Source organism: Lithobates pipiens, unplaced genomic scaffold (assembly GCF_037356315.1).
Source record: "Lithobates pipiens isolate NorthernLeopardFrog02 unplaced genomic scaffold, aLitPip1_a1.2 Scaffold_62, whole genome shotgun sequence".
Lineage (NCBI taxonomy): Eukaryota > Metazoa > Chordata > Amphibia > Anura > Ranidae > Lithobates > Lithobates pipiens.
Genome location: NW_027507884.1, coordinates 2177342 through 2191875, shown reverse-complemented (window position 1 = coordinate 2191875; position 14534 = coordinate 2177342). Strand labels below are relative to the sequence as shown.

At 45.3% G+C, this 14534-nt stretch overlaps 1 protein-coding gene across 3 annotated transcripts in view; it reads left to right on the top strand.

Moving 5' to 3' along the window:
- Window positions 1-14534, top strand: part of LOC143958870 (death-associated protein kinase 2-like) — a 146101-nt gene that overhangs the window by 81963 nt on the left and 49604 nt on the right. The window lies entirely within an intron of this gene.

The following is a 14534-nucleotide window of genomic DNA, read 5'->3' as shown; positions in this document are numbered from 1 at the left end:
TGCTAGAAGTAATTTCACACTGCCACCTGCTAGGAGTGATGTCACATTGCACATGCTAGGAGTGATGTCACATTGCCACGTGCTAGGACTGATGTCACACTGCCGCGTGCTAGGACTGACGTCACACTGCCGCGTGCTAGGAGCGACGTCACACTGCCGCGTGCTAGGAGCGACGTCACACTGCCGCGTGCTAGGAGTGACGTCACACTGCCGCGCGCTAGGAGTGACGTCACACTGCCGCGCGCTAGGAGTGACGTCACACTGCCGCGCGCTAGGAGTGACGTCACACTGCCGCGCGCTAGGAGTGACGTCACACTGCCGCGCGCTAGGAGTGACGTCACACTGCCGCGCGCTAGGAGTGACGTCACACTGCCGCGCGCTAGGAGTGACGTCACACTGCCGCGCGCTAGGAGTGACGTCACACTGCCGCGCGCTAGGAGTGACGTCACACTGCCGCGCGCTAGGAGTGACGTCACACTGCCGCGCGCTAGGAGTGACGTCACACTGCCGCGCGCTAGGAGTGACGTCACACTGCCGCGCGCTAGGAGTGACGTCACACTGCCGCGCGCTAGGTGCGACGTCACACTGCCGCCTGCTAGGTGCGACGTCACACTGCCGCCTGCTAGGTGCGACGTCACACTGCCGCCTGCTAGGTGCGACGTCACACTGCAGCCTGCTAGGTGCGAAGTCACATTGCAGCCTGCTAGGTGCGTCGTCACATTGCAGCCTGCTAGGTGCGTCGTCACATTGCAGCCTGCTAGGTGCGACGTCACATTGCAGCCTGCTAGGTGCGACGTCACACTGCCACCTTTGAACATATGTTCATAGAGTTGTCACTTTCAGTGCCCTGTTTTGGAAGAACTGTCATTATTTTTAAGTACTACAAAGGCAGGAGAGTGGCACTTCCATTGGTCATCCATTTATTTTATTCATTGATATGGTAGAGGCAAAAACTAAAACTGCCCATACACATTACAATTGGATGATGTGATCCTTGTACTCCTTTAGGCCTCGTTGACGAGGGGCGTATTGCTGTTCTTCCATCGCATCGCATGAGATCGCGTATGTTGTCCTTCTTATTGAGACCATTCCCTTAAAGTGGCTGTAAACCTTTCTATATACCTAGTGAAGTGACTGGCCTCCGATGATACACATAAGTGAAACTAAACCTCCTACATAACTTGTACCGGTTTATCTACAGCCGTCTTTCCCCCTACATCCATTCAGAGTGCAGAATTTATACCGGTTTTCTCAGCTCTGAAAAGCAAGGGGTGGAGGGCTGAAGTTACATCAGTGAGGAGAGCTCTGAGAGCTGATTGGAGGGAAGAGACACACCTCCTTCACAAAGCACACAGGAACAGAGCCGAGGGCTGTCAATCAGCTGGAGGTCCCTCCTGTCACCTTTTTTCTCTTATGCTGCATACACACAGACTCTGTTTCGCCGGACAATCCGCCTGTGTGTAGGCTCCGGCGGACCTTTTCTTTCCAAAAGTCCAGCGGACTTAGAAGAAGTTTTAAATCAAAATTGTCCTCCAGACTCGGTAGTCCGGCGGACAATCCGGCCGTCTGTGCGCTAGTCCGCCAGACTTTTGAAATGAACGAACTTGCCCACACACGGAGGAAAGTCTGTTCATTTTGAATGCGGCTCCAGGTAGACGGGACTAGCGAAGGAAGTCAATGTCGCCTCCTTCGGCGGTGAGATTGACACGTCGCTGGCCCCGTCACCTGGTATGGACTTAAAGGGGAAGCCCTACGCCAAAAAAAACGGCATGGGGGTCCCCCTCAAAGTCAATATCAGACCCTTATCCGAGCACGCAGCCCGGCCGCTCAGGGAAGTGGGTAGGGACGAGCGAGCCTCCCCCCACCTCCTGAGCCGTACCAGGCCGCTTGCCCTCAACATGGGGGGGTTGTCCCCATGTTGATGAGGACAAGGGCCTCTTCCTGACAACCCTGGCCGTTGGTTGTCGGGGTCTGCGGATGGGGGGCTTATCGGAATCTGGGAGCCCCCTTCCCCAAAGCACCCATATGCGGCATTAGTGTCAGGAAAGTTCATCAGAAGTGACTGATGCTGATAGCAGAGGAAGGAGACAGCAGACAGAAATGACACTTAGTGCTCTGGATTGGGACAAGTACACACTATAGAGGGATATGCTTTGTTTATATTTTATATATGAGGCTTACAACCACTTTAATGCATTGTTTTTTGTATTTTTTTTGTATTTTTTTTTGATTTGGGCTGTTTGAATAGTGACCATTTAGTCCTTTCTTGGAACCCTGTGTGATCACACATTCTGGAAGGTTTTAAATGGTCACCTTCCTTTGTGATGATGGAGAAATGGAGAATTATGTTGAGTAAAATGCAAAAACAGGTATAAAAAATCAATTTTTGTTGGTTGTCCGTTGACCTTCCATTAAAGCAACTCTGGAGCTTCCAAAAAGATTTAATCAAAGAAGTGCCTGCAAAAGAACTTTTTTACATCTCTACCACTGTCAAAGAATACTCTGCCTCTGAAAGCCTTCCAGATGTGTTGGACGCCTGGTCTCCCGAAGAGTGCTGTGGTTTCTTCCACACTACTTTGTCCTGTAGAGACATTGGAGCCGTCCATAGGGGAAAGTGCAGAGACATGCTGGGTCTTCGTTCAGTGGTAGTTCTGTAGCGTTCCCTCTGTAAGGGGCCGCTGGATTTTTGGGTCTTCTCTGACTCGCACAGCCAGGCGACAGGAGTTTTGCAACGTTGGCACAGTCTTCAAGAAATAGTCCAGGGTATTTTTTTGGGTTAATTAGAGGATGAACCTGGTTAGGGATGGGATACCTAGAACTGTGAAACTTGAATACAAACTTGAGGACTTGATACTGTCTCAATGCTGTCCTCCCGTAGGATTGATGGATCAGCTGACTCAATAACAAAAAGTCCCAAACTGTTGAATGCAGGAGCAGCTTCATAAGGAAATGTTTATGCACTTTGTCTGATTTTGGACCCAAGCTAGAGGTGTAGGATGGCTTTAATAGTTTGAACTCCATGCTGTCTCCTAGTTTTGGGCTAGCAGAGTATTGCATCTTGCTACCACCTCCCTGTCCAAGCTTGGGGTGTGAAGAATGAAAGTTACTCACCCAGTCCCTGTTTGGTAATTCTGAAGTCCAGGTGGCTGCTGCAGAGTATTCCTGCTGAACAGGCCCAGCTCCTGACTGTCAGGGTAGCTCTAGCTAAGCCTAGCTGAGGCTGGAAAGGGAGTCTTTATATCTCTCTCTTCCACTAGCATTCATCCTTCTGCCCAGAGCCTCCCAGCACAGGGGTCCCCTCCAGGCAATTTTACCCTGGACTCTGCTCTTTTCACTGCCAGGCTCCAGAATATTTATGGCCTATCTTCCCATCTTCTGGGCATTACCTATCCAGGGATTGGAGGAGACTCCATAAATATTCAGGCTTAATCTCTGTTACTCCACCCTATAAATTCTGGAACCATCAAGCCAGTTATAGAAGCCAAGGGGACGTAACGGAGACCCAGCCTTTGGAGCTCTGAACAGCACAACCCAAACAATTCACTCCAGATCAGATCCTCTGATTACAGAGGAGCTCAAACGAAATCTGCCTACTCTGTACACTGAGGGTACTACAGTTCTATAAGGATACAATCACACTGTTGCAATATGGCAATGTATGTTGGTGTGATGCGGCCATTCTGAATGGCATCCCAACGCACCTTCTGAATGCACTTCAGCCCTTTTGAGTTAAAGGGGGAGAGTGTTGGAAAGGTGGGCTCCTTTTTGAGCATGGGACTTTCTGATGTACGGCCAGCATGTGTCAGACCTTGGCTCTCACATGCAAGCAGCTCTGGGGTTTGATGCAGCCCACAGGGGAGCTTTTTGGAGAGCTGGGCTGCTTCTTGCAAGTGAGACTCTCCAATGTATTGCCAGCACATTGAAGAGTCGGACCTCAACTTTCAAATGCAGGCAGCTCTACAGTTCGATACACCCCACTGAACGCTGCTCTAATCAACATCGCTATCACTCCATGAGCAGAGCTGTTGATCCGAGCCGTTTTAAGTGGAGCTTGTTGGAGAGCTGAGCTGCTTCTAGAGAGTGTGAGACTCTCCTATGTGCTGCCAAAACACGGGAGAGTTGGACCTTGGCTTTCACATTCAAGCAGCTCTGCAGTTCTATACACCCCACTGAACACTGCTCTAATCAAAATTGCTACCACTCTCCGAGCAGAGCTGTTGATTAGAGCAGTGTTCAGGGGAGCTTGTTGGAGAGCAAGGCTGCTTCTTGCAAGTGAGACTCTCCAATGTATTGCCAGCACATTGAAGAGTTGGACCTCAGCTTTCACATGCAAGCAGCTCTACAGTTCGATACACCCCACTGAACGCTGCTCTAATCAACATCGCTATCACTCCATGAGCAGAGCTGTTGATTAGAGCAGTGTTAAGGGGAGGGTGCTGGAGATCTTGGCTGCTTCTTGAGTATGAGGCTCTCCTATGTACGGCCAGCACATAGAAGCGTTAGACCTTGGCTTTAACATACTAGCAACTCTGCGGTTCAGAACATCCTACTAAACACTGCTTGGTTCAGCATTGCTAATGCTCCCTGAACAGAGCTGATGGTGAGAGCAGTGTTCAGGGGAACATGTTGGAGAGCTGGGCTGCTTCTTGCGTGTGAGACTCTCCAATGTATTGCCAGCACATGGAAAAGTCATAACTCGGCTTTCATATGCAAGAAGCTCTGTAGTTGATGTCAGAGGTCAGAGGAGAATGGGCAGACTGGTTCCAGATTATAGAAAGGCAAGTTGTAACTCAAATAACCACTTATTACAACCAAGGTATGCAGAGCACCATCTCTGAATGCATAACACATCGAACTTTGAAGCAAGTGGGCTACAGCAGCAGAAGACCACACCGGGTACCACTCCTGTCAGCTAAGAACAGGAATCTGAGGCTGCAATTCGCACAGGCTCACCAAAATTGGACAACAGAAGACTGGAAAAACGTTGCCTGGTCTGAGGAGTCTCGATTTCAGCTGCGACATTCAAATGGTAGGGTCAGAATTAGGTGTAAACAATATGAAAGCATGGATCCATCCAGCCTTATATCAACGGGGCAGGCTGGTGGTGGTGGTGCCGCCATGGTGTGGGGGATATTTCCTTGGCACACTTTGGGCCCCTTTTGAACCTCGTTATAACGCCACGGCCTACCTGAGTATTGTTGCTGACCATATCCATCCCTTTATGACTACAATGTACCCATCTTCTGATGGCTTCTTCCAGCAGGATAATGCACCATGTCGCAAAGCTCAAATCATCTCACCACTGGACAATGAGGTCACTGTACTCCAATGACCTCCACACTCACCAGATCTCATCCAATGGCCTCCACACTCACCAGATCTCATCCAATGACCTCCACACTCACCAGATCTCATCCAATGGCCTCCACACTCACCAGATCTCATCCAATGGCCTCCACACTCACCAGATCTCATCCAATGGCCTCCACACTCACCAGATCTCATCCAATGGCCTCCACACTCACCAGATCTCATCCAATGGCCTCCACACTCACCAGATCTCATCCAATGGCCTCCACACTCACCAGATCTCAATCCAATAGAGCACCTTTGAGATGTGGTAGAACGGGAGATTCCCGTCATGGATGTGCAGCCGACAAATCATCAAAAACTTTGTGGTGCTATCATGTCACTATAGACCAAAATCTCTGAGGAACGTTTCCAACACCTTGTTGAATCCATGCCATGATGAATGAAGGCAAAACTGGGTCCAACCCCGTACTAGCAAGGTGTACTGGTAAATGTATATTGCATCGCAATATGCACAGCGCTTTACATTTTATTCTTTTGTATCAGCCCCTGCCCACAGAGCTTACAATCTAAGGTTACTATCTCGCAAATATGCGAGGGTTGACTTAGACAGGAGCCAGTTGACCTACCCGCATGTCTTTTGAGGTGTGTAAGGAAACCCACACACAGGGAGGACATGCAAACTCCATGCAGATGGTGGCCTGGTTGGTATTTGAACGGGGGACTCCAGTACTCCAAGGCAGAATTGCTAACTGGTATGTTTTTAAAATTAAATGAGGTTGTTTTTACTCACGCAACCCCTATTTATCACACAAGTCAGAATGCCTCCAGCATTGTAGTTGTTAGGAATGCCGGGTCACACCCTGTCCCTGACAGGTACCCATTCAGTCTGGCCCTGGGGCCTCTTTTCTGGCTGAGAGAATAGCCTGACTGTCCTGCCCCCCCCCCCCTCCCCGCTGTGTTAGGCATTCCAGGGATTTCAGCCGTCCTAAAGTCAGGTCATTTGTTTTCTTACAGAACAGCAAAGACTGGTTTGTACCGTCCACCCACACAGAGGATGACTGCTCTGCAACCTCACTGATGTTGTTGTGGACGGATCTTCTGCCCAGAGGTTTAACGGAAGAAAGAAACCATTCTTTAAAAAAAAAAAAAAAGCTAATCGTGTATTTCCACTTCCTATAGTATTAGTAACCCTAGGGGTCACACCTATGTGTTTAGTAGTGAGGTTTGTAGAAACGCACTACAGTGCATTTTAGGCTTCATGAACACCTATGCCGCGTACACGAGATCGGACATTCCGACAACAAAATCCATGTTTTTTTTCTCCCGACGGATGTTGGGTCAAACTTGTCTTGCATACACACGGTCACACAAATCTTGTTGGAAATTCCGAACGTCAAGAACGCGGTGACGTACGACCAGCCAAGAAAAATGAAGTTCAATAGCTAGTGCGGCTCTTCTGCTTGATTCCGAGCATGCGTGGAACTTTGTGCGTCGGAATTGTGTACACACAACGGATTTTGTTGTTGGAAAATTTGAGATCCAGATCTCAAATTTTGTGCATCAGAAATTCCGATGGAAAATGTTGATGGAGCCTACACACGATCGGAATTTCCGACAACGGATTTTGTTGTTGGAAAATTTGAGATGCAGATCTCAAATTTTGTGTGTCGGAAATTCCGATGGAAAATGTCCGATGGAGCCTACACACGGTCGGAATTTACGACAACGGATTTTGTTGTTGGAAAATTTGAGATGCAGATCTCAAATTTTGTGTGTCGGAAATTCCGATGGAAAATGTCCGATGGAGCCTACACACGGTCGGAATTTCCGACAACAAGCTCCTATCGAACATTTTCTGTCGGAAAATCCGACCGTGTGTATGTGGCAATAGTCTACGTTGACTGCCGGCCATGGGAAGATTGCAAAATCATGTTGTGTTTTTGCAGTGGTTTGTATTTTCCAACAGCAGGCGGTCAAAGCGTTCTTATCCTGAACACAATTCTTGACTGCTGAAGCACAATGGGACTAGGTACAGCTGAAATGTAACATAATGGGATCAAAAACCCCCACCACCCTTGCCCTTTCACCCCATTAACTGCTTTCCAAACGCCGCACACAAATATACGTCAGCAGAATGGCATAGGCAGGAAAATGGGCGTACAGGTACGTCCCTTTAAATTTGCCGCCTTTCGGGCGCGTGTTCCCGCCGCACGAACGTGTCCGCGGGTCCTGGGAACTCGATGTTCGCTGGCGGCCCGCGATTGCGGTGTGGAGAGGTAGAGCGGGGAGATGCCTATGTAAACAAGGCATTTCCCCGTTCTGCCTTGTGACATGACAGGGATCTACTGCTCCCTGTCATCGGAAGCAGTGATCACTGTCATGTCCTAGGTAGCCCATCCCCCTCACAGTTAGACTCACTCCCTAGGACACACTTAACCCCTTGATCGCCCCCTACCCCCTTACCTGTCAGTGTCATTTACACAGTAATCAGTATTTTTATAGCACTGATCGCTGTAAAAATGACAATGGTCCCAAAATACTGTCAAAATTGTCCGATGTGTCCGTCATGATGTCGCAGTCCCGATAAAAATCGCAGATCGCCACCATTACTAATCAAAAAAAAAAAAATTATAATAAAAATGGCATAAAACTATCCCCTATTTTGTAGATGTTATAACTTTTGCGCAAACCAATCAATATATGCTTATTGCGATTTATTTTTATTTTTTTTACCAAAAATATGTAGAAGAATACATATTGGCCTAAACTGATGAAAAAAATGTTTTTTTATTATTTTTGGGGGATATTTATTATAGCAAAAAGTAAAAAATATTGCGTTTTTTTTTCAAAATTGTCGCTTTTTTTTGTTTATAGCGCAAAAACATACAAACCGCAGGGGTGATCAAATATCACCAAAAGAAAGCTCTATTGTGGGGGGAAAAAAAAGGACGTCAATTTTGTTTGGGTGCAACGTCGCACGACCGCGCAATTGTCAGTTAAAGCGACGCAGTGCCGAATCGCAAAAAGTGCTCTGGTCAGGAAGCAAATCCTTCCGGGGCTGAAACGGTTAAATAAAACACTTACAAGCATTAGGTTGGAAAGGGCAAGGCCACAGCTTTATTAAATTCCAACACATAAGATGTGAACATTTTTAAACGTTGCCAGTCACAGTCGTACTGTGAGCGCACAACTCCAAAAGGTGGGGGTATGGTAGGACCTGTCCTTACCATAAGGGCTGGACAGGTGGCCTACTTCCAATTTTTTCATCAAGGGCATAGCCCATTACAGCAACTTTAAATGCTGGTAAGGTCAAGAAAGGAGGGTGGGTAACTCTTCCATCCAATTCTTCCAAAAGATCCAGAATTCCCTGGGGGCACGCGTTTTTCCAAGCTCAGGCCCATCCCATCCCCCATGTTTCCACCAATCATTTGTGACCATCAACAACCTTGTACGGCATCTTGCCAAGCCCCCATCAGTCAAGGCTCAGTCAAGGCTCTCTTTCCTTATTGGGCTCAAGAGGCCTTCATCTGTGTTCAGGAGATGGAGGTTGAAGCTCCCCTAAGCTCCTAACCTCTGGTAAAAAAAAAAAACCCAACTAAAACCTGAAGCTCTACCAAACCATTGGGTCCTGTGGTGGTGTGGTGTGACAATCCAAATTCTGTCAATTGTGGATCAGAAAGCAGTGTAGCTTAAATATTGGGAGGATGTGGTATAGATAAAGGAAACTGAAGAGCAGCGCTCTATGGACTGAATCCAAACAATAATGTATGGACAGTAAGTTAGAACCATAAAACCAATGGTTTATTGGTGGCAAAGCCATAAGGAATAAAATAGACAGAGTCATAAAACATAATAATGGTAAATAAAAAGCCAATGATACCACTACATGCCCACAGGCATGGAGGTGTTAACGTCACCCGTAGGGCTCGCTGGTGGAGAATGGAAGGGTGCTAACAACCATGCTGGGGCGGATGGAGACCCGGTGTGGGGTGATGCACAGATAGCTGCTCCCTGTGGACCGAACCATGGCCATATCCAAACGGTGGTGAGGCCGCAGGTGACGGAAAAGCGTGGGGCAGACTTAGAACCAGCTGAGGGTCCGGGGTGTCCCCCGATGTAGATCCATCATCGATTACGACACCTGCCGGACCAAAGACTCCCACCATCTGACAGTTCTTATATAGCTAAGGGGCAGGGCCATCCGGTGACATCACCTGGTGGTACTGCCCCCTGTGACGTCATCGGCTGGGTGTATGCTGGACCGCCGACATCAGTTACACTTTTTTGGTGACTGGGGAGGGGTACACCCATACTCATTCACACGGGGGGCCGGGATGTGAAAAAAGAATGGAAAGGAAAAGAATGGAAAGGAAAAGGGGAAGGAAAAGGGGAAGGAAAAGAATGGAAAGGAAAAGAATGGAAAGGAAAAGAATGGAAAGGAAAAGAATGGAAAGGAAAAGAATGGAAGGGAAAAGAATGGAAGGGAAAAGAATGGAAGGGAAAAGAATGGAAGGGAAAAGAATGGAAGGGAAAAGAATGGAAGGGAAAAGAATGGAAGGGAAAAGAAAAGAAGGGAAAAATAGAATGGAAAGGAAAAGAAGGGGAAAGGAAAGAATGGAAAAGGAAAAGAATGGAAAAGTAAAAAATACAAAAGAAAATAATGGAAAAGTAAAAAATACAAAAGAAAATAATGGAAAAGAAAAGAAGGGGAAGTAAAGAATGGAAAATAAAAGAATGGGATAAAATACAATATAATGAAATAGAAAATAAAATAATAGAATAGATTAGCATAGAATAAAGTAGACTGAATATAGCTGTCTTCTGAACTGATTTATATATACTACTATTTTTTTTATTATTAATTTACTTATAGTACTTCTACATTATTACTATTACATTATACTATTATTTTTTAATATTGATTTTTTTTTATTATTATTATTGATATACACTATACTATTATTAATTTTATTATTGAATTATACAATTTTTTTTATTTTTTTATTATTGATTTATACTAGGTTGTTTGTTATTGATTTATACTATTATTTTTTATTCTTGATTTATGTATCCTATTATTTTTATTATTGAATTATTTGATTTATACTATTTTTTTTTATATTGGCTTAAACTTTTTTTTTTATTATTGATTTAAACTGTTATATATTTTTGTATTATTATTATTTATCTATACAATTTTTTTTTGTTTTTAAGAATTGATGTATTCTGTTATTTTTTTTTTTTTTTTATACTATTAATTTTTTTTTTTCCCGGTACACACTGCAAGTATATATTAGCTTGTGAGAATGAGGCCATAGCAGTGGCCGCCCCAGGCAATGTAGCAAGTAGGCCCGTATCTGGTTCCCAGGGAAAATGTGACACAAAAATACTCCGTAAGCTGAGAAGGATGTTTTGTCACCGTAATAGGATTATATTATTTCTGGTCCCTCCAATATACCGGGAAGGGGTGTAATTTATGGCTCAGCCTATGCATGGCTTCTCTTGCGGCACGGATGAAGTCTATGCCTCGCTGATGTTATTCCTTTCTGCATTGATATTCACTACAAGCCGCTTGCTTCCGCTGTGCGCACCGATCGATCCGCGTTGTGTACATCTGCTTTCATTGCCTGCATGCTGTGCCGATCCTTGCCGAGCAATATTTATGAATTTATTTTTCTGTTGAACAGTCAGGTGTTACTCGTCTGTGTCTTACAGAACAGCGAACAGTATACGCTTAAGTTTTTATTATTTAAAAATGTTTTTTTCAATTCAGAATACTATGCCATTTTTAAGACATTCATTTTAATTATTAATTATGATATTTTGCAATTCTTGACATGTCACAATATACAATAACAGTATTTTTCAAAAAAAGCTCCCCCTTTCAATACAAAGCTATCATTAAGCTCCAGCCCAGTGATTTTTGCCTAGGTTGGGATGATGTCACCAGTCTGCTGCAGGCAGGTAAAAGCATTTCCTCAGTCACCCAATGATCACTCACTGTACATTGTAAATTTAAAGCATTACTAAACTCCAGAACCAAAAAATGCAATATATTACAGTCTATAATCATCGAATGTGGTGGCTACATTAGTTACCATTCTTTTCAGGCTAAAAATGCAGTCTTTGACACTTCCTGTGAGCTGCATTGAAAAATATCTTCCTAACCTAGTTATCCCCCCAAATGTAATGAAGATGAAGAGATGTGGACATGTTTGTAATCCATATCAGGAGAACATCTTAGGGAAACGTCGAGAACATCCTAGTGGGAAATCGGGAGAACATCCTAGTGGGAAATCGGGAGAACATCCTAGTGGGAAATCGGGAGAACATCCTAGTGGGAAATCGGGAGAACATCCTAGGGAGACATCGAGAGAACATCCTAGGGGGACATCGGGAGAACATCCTAGTGGGACTTCGGGAGAACATCCTAGTGGGACTTCGGGAGAACATCCTAGTGGGACTTCGGGAGAACATCCTAGTGGGACTTCGGGAGCACATCCTAGTGGGACATTGGGAGAACATCCTAGTGGGACATTGGAAGAACATCCTAGTGGGACATTGGAAGAACATCCTAGTGGGACATTGGAAGAACATCCTAGTGGGACATTGGAAGAACATCCTAGTGGGACATTGGAAGAACATCCTAGTGGGACATTGGAAGAACATCCTAGTGGGACATTGGAAGAACATCCTAGTGGGACATTGGGAGAACATCCTAGTGGGACATCGGGAGAACATCCTAGTGGGACATCGGGAGAACATCCTAGTGGGACATCGGGAGAACATCCTAGTGGGACATCGGGAGAACTTCCTAGGGGGACATCGGGTGAGAACATCCAGGGGGACATTGGGAGAACATCCTAGGGGGACATCGGGAGAACATCCTAGGGGGACATCGGGAGAACATCTAGGGGGACATCGGGGGAGAACAGCCTAGAGCGACATCGGGTGAGAACATCCAGGGGACATCGGGAGAACATCCTAGGGCAATAACAGGAGAACGTACTAGGGGGACATCGGGGGAGAACAGCCTAGAGCGACATCGGGTGAGAACATCCAGGGGGACATCGGGAGAACATCCTAGGGGGACATCGGGAGAACATCCTAGGGGGACATCGGGAGAACATCCTAGGGGGGCATCGGGGGAGAACAGCCTAGAGCGACATCGAGTGAGAACATCCAGGGGGACATTGGGAGAACATCCTAGGGCAATAACGGGAGAACATCCTAGGGAGACATCGAGAGAACATCCTAGTGGGACTTCGGGAGAACATCCTAGGATGACATCGGGAGAACATGCTAGGGGGATATCGGAAGAACTTCCTAGGGCGACATCGAGAGAACAGCCTAACGTGGCGACCATAGCTCCCTCCATAGATACCATGCAGGATGGATGGACAGAAAGCATGTTATTTGCAGGTACAAATGAAGCAAAAGCAGTTGAAAAAAGAAAAACAAATGCAGCCATCACACCACGGACTAGTAAGCTACAATATATTACATTTTTGGATTGGGGTTTAGATGCACTTTAAAGCAAGTTACAAGCTGAGAGGCTGCAACGGGCTGATCTGTGTCAGACATTTGTGAACACCAAACAGGAACTGGTGGTGGAATGGTAAAATGCGATTTTTGTATCAAACCCGGCTTTATAGAAGAACAGAAAAAGACTAAGATCTGTGAGAATAAGTAAAGGAAGAAAGAAGATAAAACAGAAAATAGTAAAGGTTAAAGGGGAAGAAGCAAGGGGGGGGGGGGGGGGGGCACAGAGTCTGATTTTTATTAGTCCGAATCCAACCAGCTCTAAATACTGACCATTTTCAGCTCTTAGTCGAGGTGTTCACTTATCAGCCCCTTCCCTCTGACCATCACTTCTACATGTACCGTATAACTTTATCACCTTCGAACTGTCACATTCGTTCACAGAAGGTAAACAGGCAATCAGTGACTCTTTCATCATCAGCAGTCCTAGGCTTTAAAACCCCCTAAACATTGGCAAGTTACATCGTTATATGGTTTAAATGGTTTTCATATACCACATTGTCTACTGCCTTTTCAATGATGTTCCATGTTTCTCCTCCTTCCATTAGATTAGTGGTCTCCAAGCTACTGCTTGTGGACCAGATGCGACCCATTGCTTCCTCTATCTTGTCCTTGGTAGACTATTCCTCCACTGACAGTCATGTTCTAACAAATGTTTTTTTTTTTTATATCTATGGACTTATGTCGTTGAATACCGAGATAGTCCATTTAGTTCCTCTTGGTGGGCATGCGAAGGATGCTCTTAAAATTCCTTCCTCTATTGATAGTAGGATGATGGTACCTCTTATACCCTTTCTATTTGTTTAAAACCCAGAGGCCTACATTAAATTTCTATTGACGTTTATGTTACCCTAAAAAAGGACCCTACGAGGCCCCGAAATATTGTCACAATGTCTTTTATAATTTTATATTTTTACTGGGTTTTCCAATGGCCCCATCTATTGTGTCACTTCAAGGACCCACCTTGGTAGGTCATTGCTGAAGGTAGTGAAGTTTACATAAGGACTATTGCTGAAGGTGGTGAAGCTCACATAAGGACTATTGCTGAAGGTAGTGAAGCTCAGATGAGGACTATTGATGAAGGTAGTGAAGCTCACATAAGGACTATTGCTGAAGGTAGTGAAGCTCACATAAGGACTATTGCTGAAGGTAGTGAAGCTCACATAAGGACTATTGCTGAAGGTAGTGAAGCTCACATGAGGACTATTACTGAAGATAGTGAAGCTCACATAAGGTCTATTGCTGAAGGTAGTGAAGCTCACATGAGGACTATTGCTGGAGGTTGTGAAGCTCACATAAGGACTATTGTTTATCCTAAACGGCACGTTTTATGTGTTTCTGGGATGTGTATAATTAGGGCGGAACATAATAATTACCGTAGCAATTTCTCAATATCCCCGTTCTATTATTCCATATGCCATTGAAATCCAGTCCAGCGTGTTCTAACTAAATACGTCTCAGGCTCATTATGTCATTATAATGATTAACAACTTGATCCAAAATGAGTGAGTAACTCTAAACATTTTGATTCATCTAATTAACTGTTAGGCTGGTGTGTAATTTAGGGTTTTTTTTTTTTTGTGTGTTTTTAACTGGTTTTGTTTGTTGTGTCCCTGGTCTAGTAAGAATATACATCACGCTCTAATGCCGTGAAATTCAACCTAAACGAGTAGAAATAA